The sequence below is a fragment of the Leopardus geoffroyi genome, chromosome B1, assembly GCF_018350155.1.
Source record: "Leopardus geoffroyi isolate Oge1 chromosome B1, O.geoffroyi_Oge1_pat1.0, whole genome shotgun sequence".
NCBI classification, from domain to species: Eukaryota; Metazoa; Chordata; class Mammalia; order Carnivora; family Felidae; genus Leopardus; species Leopardus geoffroyi.
This window is the reverse complement of record NC_059327.1, coordinates 111864384-111888142: the sequence shown is the minus strand read 5'-3', so window position 1 is coordinate 111888142 and position 23759 is coordinate 111864384. Positions and strand designations below refer to the sequence as shown.

At 35.2% G+C, this 23759-nt stretch overlaps 1 long non-coding RNA gene across 1 annotated transcript in view; it reads right to left on the bottom strand.

The window, feature by feature from the left end:
* Window positions 1-304: 304 nt before the first annotated feature.
* The window catches only part of LOC123593782, a 634051-nt gene continuing 610596 nt past the window's right edge, over window positions 305-23759 (bottom strand). Inside the window, exon 7 of the long non-coding RNA XR_006710500.1 lies at window positions 305-1133. This is a non-coding gene — a long non-coding RNA (uncharacterized LOC123593782). The remainder of the gene's footprint in view (window positions 1134-23759) is intronic.

Genomic DNA, 23759 nt, shown 5'->3' with positions numbered 1-23759 from the left:
TATAAATTCCACTAATTGACGAATTATAATTTAATGTCTTACATCAACATATTTTTAAAATGTTCATATTCTTTTAAAAAAGAATTGAGTGACTCAACTTCTTTTAATCTAATAAATTCATTTAATTCAGTTCTGATTTTCTCAGAATTTCCCTCTAGTTGACAGCTGACAACTTCCCAGGAAAAGTATTGCTTTGACCCCCAAAATAATTAATCTGTCTGAAGGTACATTAGATCCTTTCTTTTTTTCTTTTCCTTTTTTTTTTTCATCGATACCTTCTTTTAAAATAAAAAGTCAAGAGACATTAGCAGGACCCAAATTCTTATTTATTTGCAAGAGTGGTTCCAAAGTTTCAGATTACTTTTTCTTTTAAAGGTATTGTGCCACTTAATATAAACTTAGATACCTTTCAAATACCTGAAATTGCCTAAAAAAGCAAACTCAAGAAACTAAAGGAAAAGTTGAGAGTATAAAACATGCTTAGGACATGGAATGGTGTTTTACTGAGGGACAATTCATAAAGTGAAAAAGATGAGAACTGCAGTGAAAATGTTTTCCAAGTTGCTGAACCATGAATAATTTGAGAAAAGACCAAAATTTAAGGATCAGTTTCCTTTGATCAATACAACTAATCTGAGAACACTGATCAGCTGAACATAAACAAACAACAGAAAGCAAAAAACTTCTGCCAAGAATCCAAAAGAAATTCACAAATGCATCTGAATATAAAATCATTTTTATACATGTGAGACCCTCCTATGTTTCCCTTCAGAGCTCATTGATTGACATTTTATATTCAATCATAATAAGCTTTGTGGTATCAGTTGCAAGAAACAAAAAGAGTAAAGAAGCTGCCCCTCGTTATTATCCATACTAAACATCAACCAATAGCTTAATACCAGAAGATAAAAAAAATCAAATAATAATTGATAGATAAATAACTAAATTAATTAATTAATCAAAGTCAGTATACTAATTGATTAAACCAGACTGGTAACTCTAAAGATAGTGAAGAGTAGTTGGATTCTGGATATTTAGAAGGTTGAGCCTTTGGGATTTCTTGACAAATTGGATCTGTGGCATGAGGGAAAAATAGAATCAGGCATGACTTCCCCAATTCTTTTGTCATGACCCTGGAAGGATAAGTTAGAACCAACTAACATCAGGAGGGAAAAATTGTATGAGGTCACCAAAGAGAGATTTTGATAGAAGAGAGCGAGTGTCAAATTACAGGAGTCCCAAATTACAAAATATTCGTTTGTTCTTAAAACCATGATTTTGTCTGGATCAGCAAGTATTAAATAATATTTTGTTATATTTGGTTTTTCATGATGTATGCCCTTACATGAATGTAACTAGTTTTGGGAGAGGGATAAAGATATATAGTGTTAAATAAGCCTATATCCAAGAATAAAGGCTGTGCAAAACAGACACACTTGCCCTTCCCTCAGTCAGTTATATCTGTCCTGTGTCTCTTCCACTATGAGTGTATCATGATATGCTTTCGAGGTTTTGTTTTGTTTTTGTTTTTGTTTTGTTTTGTATAACATGAACCTTAAATATTGCCCAAGTACCCAAAAGCCACTTCAAATTGACTGACATTATAAAGGGATAATAAATTACTCTCCTGTAGGAATTCGTCTTTGGCCGTGTATACTGTACTTTATCTTCAATTTAATGGGCTTTCAAGAATAATTTCGATTGTATTCATTTTTGCCTTATAAAAATTTACCTTAAAAACGGGTCCAATGTAAAATAAGACCCCGTGGTACACATTTATAAAACCAAGGAAACATGTTCACATTTAAAATTTTTTAAGATATTTATTTATTTTTGAAGGAGAGTGAGACAGAGTGTGAGCGGAGGAGGGGCAGAGAGAGGGAGACACAGAATCCGAACAGGCTCCAGGCTCTGAGCTGTCAGCACAGAGCCCAACGCGGAGCTTGAACCCACGAACCATGAGATCATGACCCGAGCCGAGGTCAGAGGCTTAACTGACTGAGCCACCCAGGTGCCCCTAAATAAAATTATATAAATAAAATAAAATCAACATTTTGTTATTACAATGAGAAAAACCTCAGCTGTTCTGAATTTAAATGAGTTAATTCCTGAATTTCAAATTACCTACATGTTTGTCATTATGATAAAAATGTATACGTTTTGTAACCTTTAGAATATGAGTCATAAGTAGGTAGGATGATGCTATCAGAATTCTATTTTTCATTCATCAATATTTATTCAATATTGCGGTTTATTTTTCCTAAAGTTTTTTTTTAATGTTTATTTATATATTTTTTGAGAAGGGGGAGGGGCAGAGAGAGAAAGAGAGAGGCAGAGAGAGAATCTCAAGCAGGCTCTACACTCTGCATAGAGCCCAATGCGGGGCTCAAAGTCATGAACCGTGAGATTGAGACCTGAGTTGAAATCAAGAGTCAGATGCTTAACTGACTGAGCCACCCAGGCACTCTCCTAAAGTTTTATTTTCTAATTTCTCCTGTGGCTACAAATTTGTGGAAGTGTTTTCTGCCATTTCTTTTTCTCTCTTTCTTACTCTATTGACCTGTTTTTTAAATTTAATTCCAGAGTAATTAACATACACTGTTATATTCATTTCAGGTGTACCATATAGTGATTCAACAGTTCTATACATTACTCAGTGCTCATCAAGAGAAGTGCACCCCTTAATCCCCATCACCTATTTTACTTCATGGCCCTACCCACCTCCCCTCTGGCAACCATCAGTTTGTCCTCTACAGTTAAGCGTCTGTTTTTTGGTTTGTCCCCCTCTCTCTGTTTCTTTTGTTTGTTTTTTTCTTAAATTGCACATATGGACAAAATCATGGTATTTGTCTTTCTCTGATAGGCTTATTTTACTTAGCAGTGTACCCTTTAGATCCATTCATATTGTTGCAAATGGCAAGATTTCATTCATTTTTTATGTCTGAATAATACTCCATTATTTTTTAATGTTTCTAAATTTTCTTTTTGAGAAAGAGAGACACAGAGTGTTAGTGGGGGAAGGGCAGAGAGAGAGGGAGACACAGAATCTGAAGTGGGCTCCAGGCTCCGAACTGTCAGCACAGAGCCTGATGCGAGGCTCAAACCAACGAACCATGAGATCATGATTAGAGCTGAAGTCAGTCACTTAACCATCTGAGCCACCCAGAGGCCCCTAATATTCCATGATATGTCTATATAATATTATATATAATATATACACACAAATATATACACATACATGTTTATATATATATTTGATATGTATATATCATATCTTCTTTATTCATATATTCTTTATTCATCTATCATGGACACTTAAGTTGCTTCCATAATTTGGCTATTATACATAATGCTGTAATAAACATAGAGGTAAATATATCCCTTTGAATTAGTATTTTTGTCTTCTTTGAGTAAATATCCAGTAGAAAATTACCAGATTGTAAGGTAATTCTATTGTCAATTTTTTGAAGAATCTCCATACTATCTTCCACAGTAGGTGCACCAGTTTGCATTCCCACCAACAGTGCATGAGGGTTCCTATTTCTTCACATCCTTGCCAACACTTGTTGTTTCTTGTGATTTTTAATTTAGCCACTCTGACAGGTGTGAGGTGATATTTTATTGTAGCTTTTATTTGTATTTCCCTGATGATGAGTTGAGTATCCTTTCATGTTTCTATTGGCTATCTGGATGTCTTTGAGAAATGTCCATTCACGTCTTCTGCCCATTTTTTAATTAGATTATTATTTTTTTGGTTTTGAGTTTTATCAGTTCTTTATATATTTTGGATATTTTATATACAGATATATTTTGAATATATATATATATATATATATATATATATATATATATGATATGTCATCTGCAAATATCTCTCCCATTCAGTAGGTTGTCTTTTAGATTTGTTTGTTGTTTCCTTTGCTATGCAGAAGCTTTTTTATATAGTCTCAATAGTTTATGTTTGCTTTTGTTTCCCTATGTCTGTCCCACAAGAGACATATCTAAAAAGATGCTGTTGTGGCAGATATCAGAGAAATTACTGCCTGTGCTCTCTTCTAGGAATTTTTGGTCTCAGTTCTCACATTTAGGTCCTTAATCCATTTTGATTTTATTTTTGTGTATGGTGTAAGAAAGTGGTCCAGTGGTCCAGTTGCCCAACACCATTTATTGAAGAGACTGTCTTTTTCCCATTGCATATCTTGCTTCCTTTGCCAAAGATTAATTGACCATGTAATTGTGAGTTTATTTCTGAGCTTTTTATTCTGTTCCATTGATCTATGTGTCTATTTTTGTGACAGTACCATATTGCTTTGATTATTTATTTACAGCTTTGTAATATAACTTGTAGTCTGGAATTGTAATACTTCCAGGTTCGTCTGTTCTTTTTCAAGATTGCTTTGACTATTCGGGGTCTTTTGTGATTTCATACAAAATTTAGGATTGCTTGTTTTAGTTCTGTGCAAAATGCTGTTAGTATTTTGATAGAAAGTGCATTAAATCTGTAGATTGCTTTGGGTAATATAGACATTTTAACAATATTTGTTCTTCCAATCCATGAGCATGGACTGTCTTTCCGTTTCTTTGTGTTTTCTAATCTATCATTATTTTTGCCAGTCGTCCTTCTCTTTAGTCCAATATTGTGTGATCTCAAGTTTTCTTAAAGTATTTTAAAAATTAAGTAGACAGTTATATACAGATAAGAAAAAGAAGGAAAAACAGATATATTATTACTATAATGTGGAAGTTGGGCTAATATAACATCAGCCTCATAATGACAATTTATTTCATAAAATTTTTGAAGGATATAATTCCATGTAAACCAATTCAAACAAAATTTATTGAGAACAGATTATGGCCAAGGAAATTACTAGCTTCTGCAAAAAGACACATAAAAAATTTGAAAAAGACATTTATCTTGTCCTCTTAAGGTTCAAGATCCAAGACAGAAATGTATGAGACATGACTGAATTACAAGGCAAAGAAAAACTAAACAAGAAAAATACTAAGAAAGGGATTGAAGATAATGAAGGCATTAGTCTGTGAATATGTATGTGGTATGCTATGTTTACAAATAACAGATGCAGGCAGTAACATATAATGTTTTTCCAAAAGCCAAACAGAGAAGGAAAACATTTGCAGACTATCTTTAAGTAACGAAAACACTTTCCTTTATGCTTTTTTTGTACAATGAAATCTATAGTGGGGAAGTTAAGATAAGTACTCCAATGTGTACTGAGAAACGAGGTGCTTCTACTAAACAGTTCTCCTACCCTCTGCCACCAATTCATAATCTTTTCTGGAAACACTTTCAACTACTATTGTTCCCCCAAATTACACAATTTCATATTTCCATGATTTTTGTATGCTGATTTATTTGCCTAGAATGTTCTTCCCATCTTCCTCCGCAGTAATCTGCTTTCCTTTTTTGTTTTTACCCTGTCCAGCATCCATTCCTGTTTAAAAAGAAACTTTCATTTTCCTTTGGGAAAAATGCCTCCCTGTTTTCATCCATGTGGCTTAGCTGTGGTTAATCTAGTCCTCCAAATATGCCCCACTCAAATGCTAAGTGTGAGTGTGTGCTCCAAGCTTTATATCCCTTTCCCCTGGTGAGTGGGTGAGAAATGGATATTCATTGAATTCTTATCAACAAGCATCAAGCCCAGGGATTTTGTTCAATGGATCAGAAGAAAACAGTCTTCTCTCTGAGGTTGGTGATCAGCTAGAATGGGAGGCTGGGCTGCTGGTGTCCCTCTTGTTCCACAGGAGAGAGCTGGCCTAAAAATTAAGCCAATAAGAAAGAAAGAAAGAAAGAAAGAAAGAAAGAAAGAAAGAAAGAAAGAAAGAAAGAAAGAAAGAAAGAAAGAAAGAAAAGAAAAGAAAAAAAGGGAAAACTAAGGGAAAGAAGACAAATGTATGGGAAAGGACAGGTTCTTGATATATTATTTAGATGAGAGTGAGTTTTACCCTTGGATTTATCATTCGTGCAAGCCAACATGGTCCACTTCTTACTTAACCAGGTTTGCTTAGAGTTTCTGCCACTTGTAACCAATTCATCGGTCTGTTCAGACTTTAAATCTCATCATGAGCACAGGGTTTACTCCTCAATTTAGTTTAGGAGCCTGTACCCATACAGAACCCTCAGGTAGCTTTATTCTTTTGCTTATCAAATAATTCTGCCATTATCACTGATGTAATTCTTTGTCTTGCCAGCTATGTTGTAAGCTCCATGAGGGTGGGGAAGTAGTCTTATTGGACTGTGTTTTCTTTATCCTAGAATACATCTTAGGAAATCTATAAATATTGATTGTGGGGTGCCTGGGTGGCTCAGTTAGTTGGGAGTCCCTTCGGCTCAGGTCATGATCTCACAGTCTGTGAGCTCAAGGCCCATGTCAGGCTCTGCGCTGATAGCTCAGAGCCTGGAGCCTACTTCAGAATCTGTCTCCCTCTCTCTCTACCCCTCCCCCACACACTCTGTCTCTCTCTCTCTCTCTCAAAATAAAATAAAATAAAATAAACATTAAAATTTTTTTTTAAAAAATTTTAAAAATATTGGTTGAGTAAATGAATAAAATGGAGTAATGGAAAGAGATATCAAAAATATTTTGGGTATGAGGTATTTAAGCAGAAATCCAACATGTGATCTTGAGAAGTATGTGGAGTTTTAGTAAGTTGGCGGGATGTGTAGTATAATAGCTAAGAAAGATAGTTAAGCCTGTAGAGTTCATTATCAGGGATAGTTTCATGGAGGCTATTGAGTAAGAAGTTAAAACTGGTCAGCTAGGGGACTCCATTGGTTTAGTGTCCCAATGTGACTCAGCTCATGATCTCATGGTTTATGGGTTCAAACCCCATGTGGGGCTCTGCTCTGACAGCTCGGAGCTTGGAGCCTGCTTCAGATTCTATGTATCTCTCTCTCTGCCCCTTCCCCACTTGTGCTCTCTCTCTCTCTCTCTGCAAAATAAATAATTGTTAAAAAAAAAACAACTGGTCAGCTAAAAGAATATCAGCATTTAGAGAATACAAAGAAATGATGTAATTTTTAAAAGACTACAAGTATTAATGAAAAAATCATGCATATAACAGTTTTGTAACTCCTCAACTTACAAAATTAAACTTTTATTTATAGTCACTTTGTAATTGATACTCAGATGGGGGGGGGTGGGGTCTTGTGGCCACATGAACTCTTCTTTTCCCTTTTTGCTATTTCAATGACTCAGGATTGCTTTCCATCATTCTTCCTTAATTTCTCATTTCTCCTGAAATAGTACTTAAGGGCCTCCAGTCCCAAGTTCATACCTGTCTGGGTTGATTTCTTCTCTGGCAGAATTTGTGATCAAACAAACAAACAAAACAAAAAATCAACTCTCAGGCAATTTCTCTCTCCATTTTCATCCTCACTGTCCTGACATTAATGAATGAGCATGTGCTCAACTGTTCATGAGCTACTCATTTTTTCTTTCCTGTAAAACCCTCAATCATTTATTTTGCCTCTTTTTCTAATTGTTTATATTTGATATTCCAATCGATTTACAACATTCTTTAAGTTTGCAAGATACTAATCTTGATTGGATTTGAGTGTTGCAAATATCTTCTCTCAATTTGTGATTTGTAGATCAGCCCCCTCCTCTGACCACCACCACTGCTCTCTTTATGTATCTTTTACTGAAGAGAAGTTCTTAAATTTCATAAAGTTGAATTTATCATTCTTTTATGGTTTATTATTTTTTGTGTCTTGTTTAAAAAGTCCTCTATTCTCAGGGCGCCTGGGTGGCTCAGTCGGTTGGGCGACCGACTTCAGCTCAGGTCATGATCTCACAGTCTGTGAGTTCGAGCCCCGCATCGGGCTCTGTACTGACAGCTCAGAGCCTGGAGCCTGTTTCAGATTCTGTGTCTCCCTCTCTCTCTGACCCTCTCCTGTTCATGCTCTGTCTCTCTCTGTCTCAAAAATAAATAAACGTAAAAAAAAAAAAATTTAAAAAGTCCTCTATTCTCAAGATCACAAAAATATTTTCCTCTGTTGTTTTTGTTTTTGTTTTTTTAAGTTATATGGCTTAGTTTTTCATCTGGCATTGATCTATGTATAAGGTGTTGAGTACAGTCCATTTTTTCATAAAAATAAAGGCTACATATGGCTAATCAACTGTTCCATCATTATTTATTTAAATGTCTTCCTTTCTCCAGTATTTTACAATGCCAGTCCTAGTATTTATCATGTAGTAAGTTTTCTAACTCTCTTTATATATTTGTTTTTCCAGGCACCAATATTCTATTCCTTTGTTACTGGAGCTTTGTAAAAATTTTTGATATTCGCTAAGGCAGTTTCCATCCCACCCAAACTTATTCTCCAGCAGCACCTTGTCTATTATTCTTCCTCTATTTTTCCATGTAAATGAAGGACTTGACTTGCCAATTCTATAAACAAATATAGAAATAATTAAATAAACCTACTGAGGTTGTTATACTTATTGAACTTATGCTGTAACTTAGGAAAGACCTGATAATTGCAACACTGAGACTGACAGTTTAAGAACATGGAATCTCTACTCATTCACTTAGATGTCATGACTTTCAATAAGCTTTTATGACTTTTTCCAAAAGGTTTCCAGGAGCACCTGGGTGGCTCAGTTGGCTAAGTGTCCAATTCTTGATTTCAGCTCAGGTCATGATCTCAAGGTCAATCATGAGATTTGAGCCCTCTTCAGGCTCTGTGCTCACAGCATGGGGGATCCTTAAGATTCTCTCTCTCTCTCTCTCTCTCTCTGCCCCCTCCCTGATCATGTGCGTGAATGCTATCTCTCTCAAAATAAATAAATAGATCTTTTTTGTAAAGGCTTTCGTATTTTATTAGATTTTTTCTTAAGTATTCTATATTTTTTGGTGTCATTATCAACAGTATTTTAATATTTTATAATCCCTTGTGGTTTCTTCATTAAGATGGCTTTTTGTATATTGCTTTGTATATAGCTTTTTAATTGATATTCTTTGAGTTTTTAATATAGACAGTTTTGTTTTTGCCTATACAGTTTTTAAATCTTTTTTTTTGCCTTCTTAAACTTAGACATTTATTAAAATACTGAATTGAAGGGCCAATGGCAGTCATACTTGTCTTGTTGCCCTATTAAGAGGAAAATATTCCATCTTTGTAATTGATCTTTCTGCTTGTTACAGATTTTCTTTTGTATATCCTATTTCTGAGGGTCAGGACATTTCCTTGTGTTGCTTGTTGCTAAGTTTCTTTTTTTAATAATAGATGTTTGGGGTGCCAGTTGAGTTGGTGGCTCACTCAATTAAGCATTTGACTTGATTTTGGCTCAGGTCGTGATCTCATGATCGTGATATTGAGCCCTGGGTAAAGCCCCATGTTGGGCTCATACTGGGTGTGAAGCCTGCTTAAGATTCTCTCCCTTTCTCCCGCTCTGTCCCTTCCCCACTCTCTTTCTCTCTCTCAAAAAAAAAAAAAAAAAACCCAAAAAACAAAAAACAAAAACAAAAAAAACTGTTTAATCATAGATGTTCAGTTTTATCAAACCACTGATCTTCATTGAGAAAATGAGATTTTTTTTATTTTAAACTGTTGTCATGGTGCATTATGTTAGGAAACTTTTCTGTTGTTAAACTACACTTGTATCCCTAGGGTAACTCCACCTTGGTTATGGTGTATTGTAATTTTTATACAATGCTTGACTCTGGATTTTTATTTGGAATTTTTATCATCTATTTCCAAGTGACTATAGTCTCTAATTTTTCTTGTTTGTAACCCTTGTTGTATCAGGGTTAGGCTAAATTTATAAAAAAATTATGCGGTGTTTCCATGATTTCTTTAATCTGTAATATTTTGTGTGAAAATAATTGTATTTGATTATTGATTATTTGGTAGATTTTATTGGTGAATTCATCTGGATTTGTGTGTTTTTTTATGGGAATGTTTTTACTATTGATGATTTTAATCAGCGGTTATTGGATTACACAGGTTTTCTATTTCTTCTTAAGTGAGTTTTGATAAATTACATTTTTTTCTAGAAATTTAATGATTTTATTTTACATTTTATTTTCACAAAGCTATTCTAATCATCATCAGCATCTCAGATTATATGTAATAAAATAATAAAATGCTTATACAACATTTACTAAATACTGTGTTGTTGTTTACCATATATTTCCTGTTTAATCCAGATACCATTCATTGAGATAAATCGTATTATTGTCCCTTCTTGCTACTGGCAATCAAACTGAAAAAATTAGTTAACTTGACGATGATCACACATGGATAAGTTGTGGAGCTTGTAAATAAACATACCCAATCTGGTTATGAAATTTGGATTTGTAACCATATAAACTACATTGGCTTTTACTCTCTACATCCACAGATACGGTCATGTCCTCTTTTCCTTTCCTAACATAATTTATTTGTACATTTATCCTTTATGTCTTGATCAATCTTACCGGAAATTTGTCCATATTATTAGTTTTTTTTAGCGTCTATATTTGCTTTTCTGCATCCTTTTCATTGCATATTAGCTTCAATTAATTTGCTTCACTTGTTTTATCTTTAGAATTTCTTTCTTCCTCTCCCAATTGATATAGATTTTACATTTTTAATTCAGGAGTTCTACAGTGGAAGGGGATGAAGAGTCTTTCCATCTAATTTCAAAAATACAAGCTCAGGGGCGCCTGGGTGGCGCAGTCGGTTAAGCGTCCGACTTCAGCCAGGTCACGATCTGGCGGTCCGTGAGTTCGAGCCCCGCGTCAGGCTCTGGGCTGATGGCTCAGAGCCTGGAGCCTGTTTCCGATTCTGTGTCTCCCTCTCTCTCTGCCCCTCCCCCGTTCATACTCTGTCTCTCTCTGTCCCAAAAATAAATAAACGTTGAAAAATACAAGCTCACTATAGATATGGAAAGTCCAATTGGTCTTAATTTTGCTCTACTCCACGGTTTCTTAATCCTGGCACTATTGACATTTTGCCTCAGATAATTGTTGAAGAATGTCTCTGCAGTGCAGGATGTTCAGCAACATTTCTAGTCTCTGCTCACTAGATGCCACTCCCCAAGTTGTGACAGTGTCTCCAAACATTGCCAAATGTGAACATGGAGGGGTGCAGCAAAATTGCCCTTAGTTGAGAACTGCTGCACAGAAAAAACATAAAAATTACCAATTTTGTAAATTAGAGTGGAATATCTACTCAATGTGAACATGTAGAATCGTCCCTAAATACAAGATCTTTTGGTTTAAAGTACAATTCTCAACTAGGCATTTCAGGGAAAAATAAGGAATGGTTGTATCAAATAAAGAGTGAGTGCTTATTTTAAACAAAAAGTACAAAAAATATTTTAAATGACTTCTAAATTTAAAAAGTTACTGATGTTGTCATTAAACTTTATACCTAAATGTTTTAAGGCTGGTCTAGAAAACAGGAAATAAGATATAGCAAGGTAGTTACACCTTTTTTTTTTCCTGGTATACTTCTGTCACTACAAAAACTATAGTAGTTCATGGGATTTTTGTATACACATAGTTAAATATTCTTCTTTCCATTTTAGAGTACTCTAATACTGGCACAGAAAGGTGATTTTGAGAATATGCATCATGCATTTGTCAACCACACAGAACAATAAAGTGGAAAAGATATTCAGCAACTTGGTTCTGAAAACTGTTCCATTACTTTCACAAGTTGAGCAGGAAAGAAACTAGTGCACTCCAGCAAAGGAGCTGCTAAAGAAAATGTAGTTTATTGGATTGCATACTCTCCTCTGAATCACAATTTTAGTTCCCATATACAATGCTAGGACATACGTCCTAGTGTTTCATGGCCCGTTCTTTTTTTCTAATAAATATAAGACTAAAGTCTTGCCTCCCTAAAAAACATTGGGTGATTTTATGGCATTTTTCTGAACTCTGAGTGTTTTACACCTTAGTAAATGTTACCTTCACTTTAAGAAGGCCATGAAATAACAGTAACATGCACTAGCAAGAAGAGGTTCAGTATAAATAATGGCTACTGTGAATCACGGTGAATTCCTTAGACAAATGCAGTGATTTACTCTGAAAAACTGTTAACTGGATATGAGCTAAAAAATTGGCTACTTCCCATTGGCTTTGAGAGATGAAGGGCTAAAAATGGTGTCTAAATGACATATTCTTCATAAATGAATAGTTGGTATTTCTGAAACCCTTAAAATGCTTAAAGAAAATATTTCTCTTACAAAACTTACACATTTCTCTAAAATCTTAGACTCAAACCAATTTGGAAGAATTTATACACACAAACACACACACATAAGATGCCATCTTACAAAGGAACTAAAGTCCTTTATTGAGCAGTAGAAATTATATTAGAACATATGTTCTTATGTTCTCACTACTTGTCTACCTCACCATGTCTTTCTTTGCAGTATTCATTCGCTTAGCAAAAGTTTTGCAGAAATACAAGAAAAGTATACATTTCATTATCATTTCTCTCCATGTTATCTTACATTCCTTTTTAGCATTGACTGAAATTAAAATATAGTTTATCATATTATATGCCCAGATTTGTAAAGGCAAACCGAAAATATACTCAGTATAAGCCACACGTTTACTACGATTAATAAGTAATGAATAGCCCACAGTTTTCTAAAAGATTGAGCCTCCTAAATCTGTTTAAAAATTTGACAACTTCTCACATGTAAGGTTTTTTTTTTCAACCAGCTTTTAAGTTCACTAATATATATCTCCAATGTACCTTCTGAACCTTCCCTCTTAATGTTCACTTGAGACATCCTCATAAAAGCAAAGAGCTCTCTACTTCTGGTATAGTCCCCTTGCCTTTGTTTAGCCATTTCTGCCAACTGAGATGTATTTTCCCTATGTCTGAATTTCTAGCTTCTACTCATCATTCAAGGCTAAACTCAAATACTATCTCAGTCTTAATGCTTTTCCTAATCCTTCTACATAGAAAAAAATCCCTCTGCTCATCTAAACTCTGATAATACTTTATATGCCATCTCATTTTGCATAGTTATTTACAGATGTTTTTCCTCACTTGCAAGATTGTGAAGTGTTGAAGGATAGGGGCTATGTTTAATTAAATTTTCTATCATCTGAAGGGCTACTGGTAAGTCTATAATAAATACTCATTTTTGATGGAATAAGAACAGAGAGATAGATACATAAACAGTTTACCTTAATGATAACGTGACACAAAACAAAACTCCAAGAGAGATGCAAAAGAGCTACTAACCCCACAGTTTATTGCAACAGGAATTTTTTAGATTCTTAGCAGCAATAATTCCACGTTCAGTAATTTGCAAGACACGTGAATTTGCAATCATAGCCGTTGACTGAAGCTCACAAACAAAATTATGAGTTTTGCGGTTAGGAGATACTCTTTTTTTATTTTTTCCCAACAGTGAGTGCACTCTCACCAGCTGTTCCGCCTGATCCTGCCACCATTTCTGCCAAAAACAACATCTTCCACTAGTCCTCTGCCTCTCAGCTGCGCCACTCCAAAACAATGTTTGCTCCTCATTAAAAATCTGCAAAACCAACTGAGAGTCAACCCACCACACAGGCAGCCCAAACCAAACTGGGGAGGAGAGACAGGAAATCTGATCTGGGTTCCTCACACCACTGAGAGGGTATGCTTCTATATTCCACACAAGCTGATAGCAATGGAGAAGCCCTGCGGGGAGCCCTTTGGGGAGGCCCTGATGGCAATCGAACCCTGTGGTCGTGAGGGCACGTGCTGCTGTTACAAGGTCGCTGCAAAGCAAATAAACCACAAAATTAATCAGTTGCAGCTTGTGGAGACCATGCTACTGGAGAGGCACTTGTGCCACCTCGCCCATGTAAATTGGACCCGTGGTTCTGGTCCATCTCCAAGAAATAAGAAAGATTTTTATAACCAGATGGGGCTCTAAACAAAGAAACTGGCCATGGATGCTGGGTTATTGGCCTTCATGGTGGTCTGCTGTGACATGGAAAGACCCAGGACATGAAGTTAAAGCAATTCAGAATGTCTGAGAAGCGAAGATGTTTTCATATTATTAGAACCCTGGGCAAACTCACCAAATTTTGTGATTCTGTATCTCTTCCACCTATACCCTGGGGATCTGGTTATTACTGAGGTCCTTGCACACTCTGAGCTAGCTGCTATTGAAAAAGAGAGGTCTCAGCAATTTCAAGGTGCCTTGTGATTCTAAAACTTCTCTGCCTAAAGGATACATTTCCCTAACAATATATATTTCTTTAACCATATCATTCACCATATGATTCACCATATGATATGTCTCGTCACCATATCATTCGGGCAACGCTCAGAAATTACCAGGCCCTTCAAGGTTCAAACACTGCAGGTGTAATTACTTCTTGGCATGAACACGATGGATCTGACCTTCTTCATTAAAAACACAAGAGAATAAATCAGACATTTTCTTTTCTACAAAATCTTTTGACTATGGGAAATTTACAGACATTTGCAAAAACTTTCCCTGCGGTAAAATGGCAAAGATGAGAAATTCAACTGCAGACGTTTATTTTTTGAGATTAGGAGTTACACTGAAGGAAACAGAAGCCTGACTAAGGCCGAGAAAAAATGAAATCTTTTGTTATAACAGCCATCTAAACATTTGTATTATATGTCAGATTGGAAATATATCTTGGCCTCATACACCTGAGTCTGGTTCATGCACAATGTTCTCAGGGACAATTAAGAGCCATCCAAAGGATGCTCAGACCGTTAAGCATCAGGATCATTTTATCTGGCTGATCAACAGGCTCTACGTGTGCCATTAACCAGCAGGGTAAGAATAAAATGGGAAATAAGGACACACTATACATGTCTGGTCATTCTGGACCGTTAGCTCAGCTCCCAGGACATGCTCAGGACTGCTAAACTGTCATTTTAGGACAACACCTTCCTTCTGCACTATAATGAGTCTGGAAAGAACACTACTTACCAGAGTAAAAAGTAAGAAGATAGAAGTTGTAGGTTTCAAATGAATATATCTCCAGAAATACAGAAGAGAAACAGGGCAAATATAAGTGGAAGGAAATATAACTCATATATGACATATTCTCGCAGGAGCTGAAAGTAATGTCATCTGATGGTAACTTTATTTTAAGAACATGCAGAGCATGGAAAGCTTTAATATACATAAAAATAAGTTGAAACCAGCAGGTATCTAACCATTTGATTAAAAATACTGAAAATGAAGACTTAAGGAAGCTAAAAGGGTTTTATTCATTTGTATACCTTACCTATTTATAATTTTAAAAACATATCTTCAGATGGTAATTTCTGAGATAAGTAACTTGCAAATACCATTAGCTTATTTCTGTGGCTATATGTCTATAGTATTATTAAATGATATTTACTATATAAGCAATATTTTTAAAATATAAGTAAAATGTGTATTTTTCCTTCATAATATAGCTACAACTGTAGACGATTATGATTTCCCTTCATGAGACTTGTCTTTTACCTTTGAATACTACACACATACATGCACAATATAAAATACATATGAACAGAATTATTTAAATTACACAATATGAATTGTCATATTAGAGAAAATAATTTGAATTTGAATTACTTATACTTGTGTTAAAGTATGAATTTATATACAGCATATATTAACGTTTTTAAGTAAAATATTGTCACATATGTTATATCATAACCTATATAACAATCATAACCATTAATGTACTTATGCTATCCTGACAAAATAGAACAATGCAAATATTTCCTAGTAATCATGCTAACTTGGTTAAAAAGAACTGTTCTCAGATGTTGTTTTTAGAGAAATCGCAGGGTTTTTCCACCAATGCCCAACTGTTTTAACAAGATTTAGAAAAACTTTCAAGTGTTTTCTTTCACAAAGAGATTCTGTATTCTAGAAGATAAACTAAATAATAACATAGTCATTAATATGAAGAATTAATATTTTGGTTCAGTATTTTGCAACAACGCAAAATGAAACACTATTTTATAATGAAGGGAAAATAAAAAAAAAAACATTAGGAGTACAATCTGTATTTACAACGATATTATAGTCATGTCACTGTTAAACATGATAACATAATTTTAAATTCAATGGAGTTAAATTTTCTTATTAATTAAAAAGGACTTAAGAATCTTTTAAAACCAATGAGAAAAAAGGGAGTCACTGCCTCTCTCAAATGAAAATGAATTATGTAAACATAGATTACATAGTGTGGGGGGAAATATAGGAAGGCCATCTCTGCCTTTTCTCAGCTTGCCGGGTCTGCATCTTCTCTATCATCAGCTATATACACAAAGCACCTTACAAATCATAATAAGATAACAGAAAAAATGTCATTTATAATTCATAGTTAGGTGTTTCACTTTTTATCTGATAGCAACCTTTCTCAGACATATATGTATACACATGCATATATACAGGCATATACACTGCAAATATATATTATGTGTATACATAACATGTGACAGAAAGCTAGTTGTATTTCACCAAGCTAATATTAATGCACATTGCTATATGTGTACATACGCACATTGTACATTGTGCATATTCCCAATATGCGTGTGTGTGTATGTGTCAGTGCGCGTGTGTGTGTGCGCATGCCTGTGGGGAGAGTAGCAGGTGAGAGCATAGCTTTTGATTTTATCTGCATAGTGAAAGGCCTTTGGTGGAAAATTTTTGCATGTAAAATCACACCTAGCATCTTAGTCTGATGCTAGGTGTCATGAATAACAAAAATAAGATTTTTGGCTAGCTGTTTAAATCCTATATTCATATACACATGCACACACACACATACATACATACACACACACACACACACACACACACACACACACACGCATTTGCTAATTTAAGGAAGAAAGAAGTTAAAATGAGTCTGAACTAGTTCCACCATCTGCAAGTCACTAGTGAGGAACAGAATGTTTTCATCAGTCATTATGGGTCAGATCTCAATGATTAAAAACCCCAGAGTTTCTCAAGGGTATAATTTCCTCGTTCTCCACCTGCACACTTCCCAGTAGACCTCATCACCCTTGACTCTAACCAAATTCTGGAAAGGCAAGTTAATTCCAATTGAGAAGTAGAGTTCAGCAACACAAACAATACAATACAAAAAGGAAATTAGTTATGTTGATAACCATATAAAATTAGTACAAGGTTTTGATAAAAATATTAGCAGGGAATGTTTTCTTGACTTTGTCTTATATCATCTATTATTACCTGATGGCAAAAAAATTAATGTTACAGTAAAAGAAATAGAAATGTGTTCTTGAGGTTTTACATCAAATATCATCAGTAGACCAATGGCCACATTCCAGTGGCCTGAAATCTCAGTTTGACTTTTGAATACTTTGGAGTCCATAAACCCCCAAATGATTTGGACAAATCACACATCCCTAGTTATTTAAACCCTTGTTTCAAAGGAGGTTTAATCTATATGATCTGATTCATTTACACTTTACTTATCAAAATGGTGTCTGTAGAAGCCATTTGATATTACAAAAGACTTCTTTATAAAAATACTTGAATCTGTACTTTTCGGAAAGAATGCCATTTCAAGATTAAGCAGCTCTCCTACGTCTCTAAATTTTTACAGTTAGTTAAAAATTAGAATCTTTCTAGTTTCTAAAGGTACTGAGTTTTCATTGAAGCATTCTATCTTTCTCAATCACAGCCGATCCCAGAGCTTTCTTCCTCAGTGCTTGCAATTCCAAGATGCCTCCATAATTACAAACAGTTCACTGCAGTTGTTCTGAGATAAAACAGCCCTCTCTGATTAAGGAACTTACAAAACAATGGGTTGAAATAATCTTCTTGGGCTTGATTTTCTCTTCAGTAAATGGTGCTAACATTAGAAATAAATGGAATAAAATGTAGTCATGCTGGAAATTTTCAAAACAAATATGGAAAAAGAACTACAACTTTTGCTGAAAACCAGTCCAGAAACAGACACCAGCAATGGATTTCTATTCAAGATTCTATTATAGGGCTTTATTTTGTTGGCATTGTTTAATTAGAATTTGGTATTATTGTCTACTGTATGTACATTCATAACATGAAATGACAAACATAAATCTGTAGTTTTTTCATATAGTTAAATTTTTTTTAATGTTTATTTATTTTTGAGAAAGACGGAGACAGAGCATGAACGGGGGAAGGGCAGAGAAAGAGAGAGACACAGAATCTGAAGTAGTGTCCAGGCTCTGAGATTGTCAGCACAGAGCCCCACTCAGGGCTTGAATTCACAGACCATGAGATCATGACCTGGGCCGAAGTTGGACGACCAACCGACTGAGCCACCCAGGCACCCCTGTAGTTTTTTTTGAAAAACTTAATTTAGAACAGGATCTGGGCTCCTGGGTGGCTCAATCCTTTGAGCATCTGACTTCGGCTCAGGTCATGATCTCACCCTTGGTGAATTCAAGCCCCATATCAGGTGATGCAGAGTCCGCTTGAGATTCTCTCTGTCTCTCTCTCTCTCTCTCTCTGCACCTTCCCCACTAGCACTCACTCTCTCAAAGTAAATAAATAACCTTAAAAAATAAGAAAAAAAATGAAGTTTTTTTAAAAAGGAACAGGATCTGATTGCAAAATAATATTTATTTTATTTAAAATTTTTTTTTAATTGTTTATTTATTTTTGAGAGAGAGAGACAGAGCACAAGTGGGGCGAAGGGCAGGGAGAGAGGGAGACACAGAATCTGAAGCAGGCTCCAGGCTCTGAGCTGTCAGCACAGAGCCTGATGCGGGGCTTGAACTCTGGTACAACGAGATCATGACCTGAGCTAAAGTCGATTGCCTAACTGAGCCACCCAGGTGCCCCCAAAATAATATTTATTTGATGATCATTTGGGAGTGCTGCTTTTTACATAAATGAAGTTATATAATATTCTGGAATAAATAAGTCATTGTAGGGAGCATTTGTGGCATAAAACGAATGGAATTGAGAAGAGAAATATTCTGCAGTTTTTGTTACAATTAGACAAGATTCTAAATCTTGGCTAGTTGAGAACTTAATGATTAGTCTTTCTATGTCTTGATACAACTAAGGTAACATTAATTTGTAAGAAATGACATAAAATTTCACAGCTAACAATCATTGTGCCAGAAAAAGTATAGTGGGGATAGTAAGACAGTAAAATGGTGCCACACTACTTGGGTTTGAATCCTAGCTCTGCCATTTAATTTGGTGGATGACTTTGAGCAAGCCATTTAAACTCTTTGAGCATCTGTTTCCATATCTATAAAAATAAAGATAACAATATTTATGTCTTAGGACTGTTGTGAGAACTGCATGAGTCTGTGAAGTACTTAGAACTCCAGCAATATAAATGTTAGCTCTTTTAATATTTACTAAAAAGATTACTTTGACATTTGAGACTTTTCTTTCCCTGTGCCTTCTTTTTTTTTTCCCCCTTCTGTGCATTCTTGTGTGCATATCCCCATAGTAATACGGAATGGATTTTTTTTCCTTTAAAAAATATACTGTTTGCTTACTGCTTGTTAATAATTTGAGTTTTATCATCTAAAATTGAATATAAAAAATAACAAATAAATAAAGCCAGTTTTATGGCATCATCTATCTAAGTCTTGTTAAATTGGCTGTGGAATCTCTAATTCCATCACTGGCCACATATCTCCACTTTAAATCGTGATTTCCATTTTTTTTCTTTTGAGGTGTTCAGCAGGTACCTCCAGGATTGCATAATCCCAGAACACCTCATTTTCATCTTTTCCGGTTTTGATCCACCATACAGTCATCAGAGTTCTCTTCATGTTGACGTGACTCTTTTCGTCCTTCGGGCTTCTTGATTTTTTCCCTTTGTTTCTTCCAAAATATCTTTGTATTTCTCTTATTCCTCTGTGGTCTAGACATTCTCTTTTCCTGGATTAAATAAATATCCTCTTAATTCTCTCCCTGCCATCCAATTCTCTCTTTCAAATTACTCTGCCTACCAACACCAGGTTCACCTCCTTCTAACACGGTCTCCCTTATGCTACCACACCTCTCTCTTGGCTGCAATATCAGGCCCAAAATCTTTTGACTGATTTTTCAGTCTGCATCTTCCAACTCCAATGGACTCAGTCTCTTTCTACCTTTTGCATTTAAGGAGGATTCTTCTGACAGTGGAACCCATCCTGACCATTCCTTATACCTATTTCTGTTTGTTTGAGAATCCTTCTCGTCTTCTTCCACACATTTGTATCTTAAATATTTGTTAAGGTCATAATGTCAAGTTATACTCTCTCCAGAAATTGTTTTTGTCTATTCTTTTTTTAAAAAAAAAATTTTAAATGTTTATTTATTTCTGAGACAGAGAGGAACAGAGCATGAGTGGGGGAGGAGCAGAGAGAGAGGGAGACAAGAATCTGAAACAGGCTCCAGGCTCTGAGCTGTCAGCACAGAGCCCCACGCGGGGCTCGAACTCACAAACCGTGAGATCATGACCTGAGCCGAAGTTGGTCGCTCAACCGACTGAGCCACCCAGGAGCCCCTGTTTTTGTCTATTCTGACAGCACTGATCATTCCCTTATAGGAGTTATGATGGTACATAGCATAAGTACCTAAGAATTCAACATTTCACTTTGTGTTATTATTTCATCCACAAATGCCAAGCTGATTACATACCTGTTGACATCTGAGACAATCTATATATATGTTGTCCATTAAAGCTCTAGGCAGGTTAATACACAAGCAAAAAGGCTTTATTATAGAATTAATTGATTAGTAATTAAAATGTTGCAGAATTTTAGAAATAAGTTTATAAATGCTAGCTCTTAAATTTCACACGTGTGAACTAAAATCAGCAAACTACCCTCTACAGTTCCTTTACTCAGTCTTATTAAGTCCCTCTCATCTACCCACGACTGTTTTCTATTTCTTTTTAAGTTTTTCTTTATTTTATTTCTTTATTTATTTTGAGACATAGAGACACAGAGACAGAGAGACAGAGAGACAGAGAGTGAGTGCAAGTGGGGAAGGGGCAGAGAGAGAGAAAAATCCCAAGCAGGCTCTGCACTGTCAAAGCAGAGCCCGATGCAGGGCTCAACCCCACGAACTGTGAGATCATCATCTGAGCTGAAGTCGGACACACAGGCACCCCTGAAACATTTTTAATCTTGTTATCTGAAAAGAGCGATAGAGTGGGTATAGTGGAAAATTTTTGCAGAACATTTTTATAATTAGCCTATGTTTTATTATTTGTGTACTTACATCAACTGCCTCAATTCTCCACTCTAACCTACGTCCGTACTCTTTGCTCCGTGGCTTTTCAGATTCTCCCCCTGATGGACAGAATATATTTTCCTGCTTCTTGGCTTCAGGTTGGGCTTCGAGACTTGCTTGCTTTGGCCAATGGAATAAGACAGAGTTGAACACATGCCAGCTGTGCAAACAGGCCTCGAGAGTCCTCACATGCTTCATGTCTCTTTCTGAGACCCCTGCCATCAACTTACAAAGAATATGCTGGGGCCAGTTTGATGGTTCCAGAAGTAGCATGAGAAACACATGGAGCCTATCCAAACTGTTCACAGCAAGACCAGTCTAGACCATCTGAGCTCCAGCTGACCCCCAGAGCACTTGAGAAAGGCCAGCTGAGATTATCAGAAACACCTAGCTGGGCCAGGTTTAGGTCAGCTGACTGCCAACTGTCTGGATAAGCACCTCAATAAATGTTGAATATTGTAGATAGCTGAGATTTTGTGATATTTGCTGCACAGCATTATATGGTCAATAATACTGTTTTGTTGGAAATTACAAGCGGAGTATGGATGTAGACCAAACTTTTTCATTGGTTAGAACTATGTGAAATCACAATCTGACGCTTTGGGATGGTAGATCAGATTGGTCACCAGTGTAAAACTGGAAACTTTTTAAGGATCTGTTTGTGTGTATGTTTTATTTTGTTTATGTTTGTTTTATTTGGAGGAGAAAAAGATAAATTAGATAAGACTGCATTGAGATAAGGATGGATGGATGTGACAGGCATTATTTTGAGTGTCATCTGTCTTCCTATGTAGCCTTTAGCTTCTTGTCTTTACTTGTCTAAACTACTATGTCTGTGAGGAAAGGGAACACATTTTCATTGTTTACTACTGCATCTCCAACACTTATGTATAGTTCTGGTCACATACACAGCTACCAATAAGCATTTTTTAATATGAAGTAACATTGATTTTTAGTTTAAAAATGCTTACTCTCATTTGCCCTTTGCTAATAAATATTCCCTGATTTTAAATATTTTAATTTCAGGTTATGAAAAAAAATCGCTTTTTTTTTGTTTCTAAAGTGGTTGTCTTGTATGATTATTATAAGTGTAAATAGACTGAGGGTAAGAAAGTTCCAAAATCTAGACAATTAGACAACAAAAAAGTAAAAGCCTCTCTTATACTTTTAGACTTTTCCCTAGACAAAACCATGTTCAATCATTTCTATTTTTTTCTTCTTTGATGGTTATTTAAGTAACTCAAAAAGTATGCTATACTTTAATTTCAAAAAATATCAATTTAAATATTTACAAGTTTCACCTTCATAGAAAAATGAATTTTAATTACTTAACTACTACATCCCTTCTCCTAAAAAATGTAGAAAGATAATTTCTATTTTTAATTTTTTTTAGTATTTATTACCTTAAATAATGTATTCAAACCTCTATTTGTAATTTATCTTCTCAGATAATATTTATCGACTCTCTAGTATGTAAGATGTAAATGTTAGGTTGCAGCAGGTCTAGAAAGTAAAAGTTTCATTGATATTAAAGCAGAAAATCAGAGATTCTGAAATAAAGGCGCTCAGAAGAAAGTGGATTTCAATTAGCAACTGGTGTAATTAAGGAGTTGTGTGTTCACAATGATAAGGTATAGCTAAGTGCTGCCAGTTACAAACAAGATAAGAGAATAACAATTAAAATTACCAAGGGCAAAAAACTGTATAATAACATCAAGGGCCAAATGTAAGCTGAACTAAGATGTCATATGACTTAGCAATCAATTATTACAGTTTCCATTTAATAAGCCTACTCAAATAAACTTAGTTTGACATAAATAACATTTTTGTACTATTATATTTTAAACTCTTTATTTTTAATTATCAGAACCATAGATATTTTTTTTGTTTTTAGTGAAATTCCAGTTACCTTACTGTGTAATATTAGTTTCGGGTGTACAATATAGCGATTCGAAACTTCCCTACAACACCAGGTGCTCATCACAAGTGTACCCCTTAATCCCTATCATATCACCTATTTCACCCATCCTCACACCCGTACTTCCCCTCTGGTAACTGTCAGTTTGTTCTCTATATTTAAGAGTCTAGGGGCACCTGGGTGGCTCAGTAGGTTAAGTGTCCGACTTCCGCTAGGGTCATGATCTCGCAGTATGTGGGTTCGAGCCCCGCGTTATGCTCTGTGTTGTCCGTTCAGAGCCTGGAGCCTGCTTCGGATTCAGTGTCTCCCTCTCTCTCTCTGTCCCTCCCCCACTCATGCTCTGTCTCTCAAAAAATGAATAAACATTAAAAAAATTATAGTTAAGAGTCTGTTTCTTACAGAATCAAAGATTTTTGAGGTAACAAAAGTGACTCTAGTTTCAACAAAAGATATAATTACAATAAAAGATAATGCTATGACAGAAAGAGAAGGAAGTAAAAAGGAAAGGTACAGGAGGGCTTATGATAAAAATAATTATTTTAGTAAAGAGAAGTTCTAGAAGAGGGTATTAAAATAAAATTAATGTAATAACTATGCTGTAACATTCTGAATAAAATTTCATCAAACATCATTTA